At 41.6% G+C, this 7,405-nt stretch overlaps 1 pseudogene; it reads left to right on the top strand.

The window, feature by feature from the left end:
- The first annotated feature begins 2,786 nt into the window (after window positions 1-2,786).
- LOC148043134 (E3 SUMO-protein ligase KIAA1586 pseudogene) lies at window positions 2,787-5,382 on the top strand (annotated as a pseudogene).
- Window positions 5,383-7,405: the final 2,023 nt, after the last annotated feature.

The raw sequence follows: 7,405 nt of genomic DNA, 5'->3' as shown, positions 1-7,405 counted from the left end.
ATCTCGAGCTTCACAAACAGAATTAAGACGATGTTTTTGATTCTCAAATGTGACTGTAATACCAGCTGGGACTTCCCATTTATATGATATCTGAGAATTTCTGAGTTCTTCAGTTAAGAAAGTGTAGTCTCTCCTTGCTCTTAATATTTGAGATGGTATTTCTTTAAAAAACAATCAAGTCCTGTCCATCAATTCTCAGCCTCTTATTGTAAAGCTTCTGTATTATCACATTTCTGGATTCCCTTGTGGTGAAATATATAATTATATCCCTCGGAAGCTGTCGCTGTTTTGCTACACACGAGTTCTGGCGGTAAATTTTTTGAATCTGCCAATCAAAGTTAAGTCCCGGACTTCCCACCGAACGACTAAGAGCCTCAAAGAAGGTCTGTTTCAAATTCTCCTGTTCCTTTTCACACAGTCCTCTAACTCTTATTGCAAACGCAGTCTTATTATAATTTATCATGACAAGTTGTTTTTGAGCATTTTCAATTTCCTGTTGTAACGTTTGAATTTTGGATGTCAAATTAGAGTTGGTTTCTTCCAAAAGTTCCAATTTATCCTCCATTCCAGCAATATAGTCTGTCATAACTGTCATAATTCCGATCATATCCTCCTTTGTTTGAGCAATTTTAGCATCAAATTTATCATATAAATCCGATATAAGTTGATTGATTTCCTGTCTGAAATTGTTAAGGGTTTCGAAAAGAAATGCTTGCGTTAACAAATCTCCAGTAGAGGCCGTAGGAGGCAAGGGCAGCGACTTTATAGCAATTTCTTGAGATGTGTTATTAAGGAAGCGCTTCTGCTTCGATTTGGGAGCCATTCCAAAAAAATAAAAAAATTGAAAAACGAGCAATCAAACAAGCCAACAAACAAAGTCTCTGCTCCCCTCAGTTTTAAATGGGATACTATTTGTAATCTTTTAACAGTTGATACGGAGAAGTCTTCAGGAGAGTAGGGCTGATTGAGTACGTCACATCAAATGCAAAAGCTATAAGATCGCCATCTTGTGACGCAGCTAGACAAAGAAGCCTTTTGCAAAATTGTAGCTGGTATTTTGAATAATAATAGAAGAGGTTTCTCAGGAATGGTCCCCGCTCGGATTCGGATTAATTTTTAAATAGCTTAGCTTTGTCCTGAGGGGGGGGGCAACCTGCCTAGCGCTGCAAAAAAAAAGCAGCTGAGAAGAACTGGCTGGAGTAAAAGCTCAGCTATTGTTGAACCTCTTCTCCATTCACAGCGGGGAAAAAAAGCTGTGAATTACAAAGAGATCCTAACGACTGACCTTCTCCCTGCCCCTTTCTGCCAGAAAGGGGAGATATCTATAGATCTTATAAGATATACAGACCAGAATTCTGAGAGGAGCTCCGTTGAGCTCCCTTCGGCGACAGACTCCTCCCCCAGAAGTCCTAGAGAGGGACACCATTGACCGGGGGGGGGCCTTGTGTCAAAAGGTCACACAAGACCATTACATGACCCCAGGACACTGAAACCATCATAAATACAAATCTGTTGCCAAACATCAAAATTTTGATCACGTGACCATGAGGATGCTGCAACGATCGCTAAGTGTGAAAAATGGTCGCTAAGTGTGAAAAATGGTTGTCACTGTTTTCAATGCCATTGTATGTATCCTAGAAAATCAGATTTAGTGTGTTTCACCCTCATTGTTTAGGTAATTCTGAGGTGGTTGATGGTTCTGTGAGCGCCTGTCCTTTATAATTGCCCGCAATGCTTTGATGGTTTTTATTGCAGTGGCTTTGTCTTTCCTGTCCTTAGGCTTAGGGGAAAAAAACTGGTTTCATTTGCAGTCTTCTGGGGTGGGGCTTCTTCTTTTTTGGTGGTTTCCATCATAGTTTGTGTTTGTGTGTGTGTGTAATGTCCCACAGTTATGTACGCATTGATAATTATCTAGTAATATTTCCTTATACATTTTAGGGACCTTTCCTTACATAATTGGTGTTTTCTTTCATACTTTTGGCTTTCTAATTCCTGTTTCCGTTAGTTGGCAATAGCTAAAACCAATCCCACGTGAAAAAGTATTCAAAGCCTTCTTGATTTTAATTGTCAATTTATTTATTCCTGCACATTGTAATATTTATTCATTTACATATCTGTTTTTCCACTATTGTGCAAACACAATTCCAGCAGCTGCTAACATGTGTAAAATTAAATATATATTATACTCCCTTTCAAATAGCCAACAAAATATTTCTGGTTTTAATTCCATATCTTCCTTTACGATTGCTTCTAACCACTAACTTCTGAATAGCTTCTTTGACCGACCTAAGTACTAATTCATAATTTCATATGAATTCATATATTCCTGTCTTTTGGAACTGAGAACTAAATTTCAGAAAAAGGAAATCTGTATTGCTCTGGGAATATGACATTCATTCTTGAACTATCTTCTTGGATGAAAGACTATATCTTTCCTGTTTGTTTATATCTTTCCTGTTTCTCATCCTTCCTGAAAAGACTGTACATTGTTGGTTGAAAGCAGAGGTCCCTTCTTGTTACCTACAGAGTCCTCAGCTTACAACCACAATTGAGTCCAATATTGTTTTATTTCTTTGGCAGCAGTTAGATCTACTTAGCACAATGAAGAAGAGGGAACAGAGTATGACCGCTTTCTTATCCAAAAAACCAAGAGTTGAGGAATCAGCTGATCCAAAGCAGTCACCAGCACCACCAGCCGCACCAGCACCGCCAGCTGCACCAGCAGCGCCAGCCGCACCAGCACCCCAGCTGCACCAGCACCACCAGCACCTCCAGCATGACCACTACCACCAGTTGAGGTTGGAGAAAGCAGCCAGTCCATCGACTCCACTGCAGTTTCACAACTTCCTGACTGCTGGAATTTGCAGCAATACAAACACTTCAAGGACAGGTTTGATGGACTGGAAGTATCCAACAAGAAGGTGGGTTGTGCGTACTGTGCAAAACCCATGTTTGCGTTGGAGAAAGGTATTCATGTTTCCAAAGAGTGGAAACGTTTCCAGGTGTCACCAGTAGGGAAAAGCAAGGATGTACAACAAGCATCGCTGAGAAAAAAATTAAGGAAACATTTTCAGTCAAAGGCACACCTTATTTGCATGGAGATCAGTAAGCAACAGGAGCATGAAACTTTCACCAAATCCCTGGATAAGTCAACTGAGAAACATTTATCCAGTACTTGCACAATATTTTCCACCGTTTACGATCTGGCGCAGAGATGTAATCCATTCTCAGACATCGAAGCGCAAGTAAATTTGCTGAATACGCTTGGAGTGGATGTTGGAGTTGGCTTGCATTCACGAAGATCTGCAGTGAAAATTGTTGACTTCATTGCAAAACAGATCAAGACCACCGTGTTTTCAACGATTATTGCAAATAATCGAAAGGTGTGCCTAATAATTGATGAAGCCTCAACACTTTCAATGAGAGCAGTGCTGATAGTTTTTGTTAGAGTTGAGGATCCAGAATGCCCAGCAACCATCTTCGTTGAGCTTCTGGAATTACAGAGACAAGATGCGGAGACCACATATTCCGCAGCAATGGAAAGCTTGCACAAAGTTGGATTCACCACCAAATATCTACGGAAGAACTTAATCGCTTTCTGCTCTGATGGCGCCAACGTTTTGCTTGGAAGAAAATTTGGAGTCAGCGCCAGAATAATGCAAGAATTCCCAAACATCATCATCTGGCACTGCTTGAACCACCGCCTGCAACTTGTGCTGGATGATGCAATAAGAGAAGTGAAGCAGGTCAATTACTTCAAGATCTTCCTGGATAAAGTGCACACCATGTTCCATAAATCCTGCAAGAGCCAGGATGACCTCTTCCAAATTTCTGCGCAATTGGGCATCGAAATAGTGAAGATTGGCAGAGTTTTGGGAGCAAGATGGGCTGCCTGTAGTTTAAGGGCAACCATGGCTGTGTGGTGTGCTTATCCAGCGCTACATCAGTTTTTTCAAGGCAACGAAAGGTTCCCAGGCATGGCTTCCCACTTTCAAAATTTAATTTTTTTGCAGGATTTGACCCTGATGATTGACATCCTAAGTGAGATTTCTGTCCTGTCAGATGCCCTACAGAGGAGAGCGACAAATATCATCGTGGCCCAAAAGCTAGCGTTGCGAACAATCGGTGCTGTTGAAGTGCTACTACAGAAAAAGGGCACATATGAGAAAGAACTTGAGAAATTGCTAGAAACACAAGCCTTCCAAAACATGAATTTAGCTCCAAATCAACGATTTGTTGCCATTCCCCATGAAAAAACTTTTGGAAAGCATCATCACCAATTTAAAGAAAAGGCTGATGGATTGCGACCATCTAAGAACAGGTAGCCTATTGCCAGCAGCACAAAAGTTACACTTTATCACCTATTTGGAGCCAGATTGCTGGAACATGAAAGATATAGACTTTCCATGGGGTGACGCAGAGGAAGCATTGGTTGAATTTGGCCGTATTTTTAATTATGAAATTGATTTGAACGACTACAGGGATTTTTTGGAAAATATGCTGAAAAATCCAGAGAACTACAAAACTCCTGACAGTCTCAGAAAAGCTAGAGACATTGTCAGGACAATTGCTGTTAATTCAGTAGAGGTGGAAAGGGGGTTCTCAAAAATGAACCTCATATGTTCAGAGCAAAGAACAAGCCTAATTATTCCAAACATCAGTAACCAGATGGTGATAAGTGTTGTTGGCATAGCTGTTGAGAGATGGGACCCAACTCCTACAGTGAAAGTTTGGCTCAGAGCGCACACCACATGGCTGATGATCCACGCATAAAGACGAAGAAAGCTGCAACAGAGGAATCGGGAAGCCTAAGAACAGTATGGAGATATCAACAACCAGAAAAGCAATAAGACAAGTAAGTACTTGAGTGTATCTCTTTCATTGTGTTATTCTTATGTAAGGTGTAAGTGCCAGCAATTAAGGCATTGCTTTCTGTGTCTCTCCTTTGTGCAGGTTTTCTGAGCCAAGCAAAGCCAATCAACCTCAACCTAAATGTAATACGGTGGTGTGCAGAAGACCGGCAAGCCAGCAATGCTTCCCCTGTAAGTACCTGTCTTTATTGCTGGGTGTGGTGTGCTCTGTGTTGTGTTCCTCCTTGAGATAGTGAAGTGTCAGCAATTAAGGCGTTGCTTTCTGTATCTCTCCTTTGTGCAGGTTTTCTGAGCCAAGCAAAGCCAATCAACCTCAATCTAAATGTAATACGGTGGTGTGCAGAAGACCGGCAAGCCAGCGATGCTTCCCCTGTAAGTACCTGTCTTTATTGCTGGGTGTGGTGTGCTCTGTGTTGTGTTCCTCCTTGAGATAGTGAAGTGTCAGCAATTAAGGCGTTGCTTTCTGTGTCTCTCCTTTGTGCAGGTTTTTGGAGCAAGATGGTGAAGCAGTGGTGCAGAAGACGCAAAAAAGGAAAGTAATTTTCCTTTTCTATTATTTTGTGTGCTGGTTTCATCCCAATGCAGTGCATGCAATTAAAGTCTTGCTTTCTGTGTCTCTTCTTTGTGCAGCCCATTCATTGGAGTCCGTGATTCTGAAGACTGGCAAGAACAGGCATCTTCCATCTGTAAGTAGCTCTTTTATTGTTTTTGTACTTATTTTAATCTTATTGTAGTTCATCCATTGGGGGAAAGAATTCAGTGACATCGTCTTAGCCACTCCCATCCGGTCACATGGGTGGCAAGCCACTCCCATCCTGTCACATGGGTGGCAAGCCACTCCCATCCGGTCACATGGGTGGCAAGCCACTCCCATCCGGTCACATGGGCAGCAAGCCACTCCCATCCGGTCACATGGGTGACAAGCCACTCCCATCCGGTCACATGGCCGGATTGTGTTGCATGTGACCCATCCGGTCACATGGGTGGCAAGCCACTCCCATCCTGTCACATGGGTGGCAAGCCACTCCCATCCGGTCACATGGGTGGCAAGCCACTCCCATCCGGTCACATGGGCAGCAAGCCACTCCCATCCGGTCACATGGGTGACAAGCCACTCCCATCCGGTCACATGGCCGGCAAGCTACTCCCACAAAGGAGGCCACGCCCACAGAGTAGTTTCGCACAATTTTTGAAACCCACCCCTGAACAGAAGTGAATATTTATTGTCATCTCTATACTACCTCTAGATATTACTAGATCAGCTAAGTCCTTCCTTCCTTCCTTCCTAACTGAATGAGTCATCCTTTTTAGCTTCAAAGAGAGCTTGCATTCAGTCAAGAGGCAGTTTTGTAAATGAAGCTCATGTTAGATGCTGACATTTGGCTTTGCTGCCTGCCAGCCTCAATTAATTCATCTTGAAAGGTGGGGCAGAGAATGTGGCAGGATCAAGAGGAAATGACTCTTAGCACTTTGGTAGCCAGCTTAGGTGAAAATCATTTTTATCTTTCCAGCTCAGTGATGACCTATTCTTTTAATTGGGGCATGGGAAGTCTTGTCCGTCTAGATATTGAGAACTACAGTTCTAAATATAATTCACCACCAGATGGGTTTGCCAAGAGCTATAGCTAAGCAACATCTGGAGTTGTGGGGCCAACTCTTCCACCCTTGATTTAAATAAAGGTACCAGAAGTTGTTTTTATTATATTGATGGGTCCCCCCGAGTTTTCATTGGTTGTTGTAAACCATCAGAGTCTTCCAGTGTCAAGGCAGGGTATGTTAATGTCTATTAATTATAATTTTTCTCAGTTGCTTTGTACATTTATTTTTACACTATTGTGTTTTTAATTGGTTTTAATTGATTTTATCAATTACTCATTGCCCAGAGTCATTTATTTGAGATACACAACCATATAAATTGAATAAAAACAATTAAAAAATAAAGGTTCTGGATTTTCCTTGGTGATCCTTTCAGATTCATGCATTACAAACTTCAAAGCTTGATTATAGTCCTCTGCACAGTGGGAAGTAAAATAGCATCAGCATCCATCCTTCAGGTATTCAGATAGTTTTGGATTTTGGTTTGGCCTCCTAGGTATTAGTTAAGGGTTGACTCTTTGCTTTCCAGGGTTCTCTGATTGAGGCTCCAAGTGCCTGTTTGAGGATCTGAGTAGCCTATTAGTTCTCCCACACAATTCAGCCTACAAATTGGATAAACACTTTTTCTATTCATTGCAATTGTCTGTTAAATAAATCATTTATGCACTGATGACACCGACAATGGGCTTTGATATTGTTGCATGGGGCTGGACATACTCTCTGCAAAGGAGGCCAGATTCAAACCTATAAAGGTGGAGAGTGGAGAGAAATGGACTGGAATGGACTGGAATAGAATAGAATTCTTTATTGGCCAAATTGATTGGACACATAAGGAATTTGTTTCTGGTGCATAAGCTCTCATTGCATGCACATACAACAACAAAGTGATAGGTCATATATCATAAATCATAGTTACAATCATTAATCATAAGATACAA

This window comes from Thamnophis sirtalis, unplaced genomic scaffold (assembly GCF_051295495.1).
Source record: "Thamnophis sirtalis isolate CommonGarterSnake01/CBP01778 unplaced genomic scaffold, rThaSir2_p1.2 scaffold_13, whole genome shotgun sequence".
NCBI classification, from domain to species: Eukaryota; Metazoa; Chordata; class Lepidosauria; order Squamata; family Natricidae; genus Thamnophis; species Thamnophis sirtalis.
The sequence above is the reverse complement of the archived record's forward strand: the minus strand, read 5'-3'. Positions and strand labels throughout refer to the sequence as shown.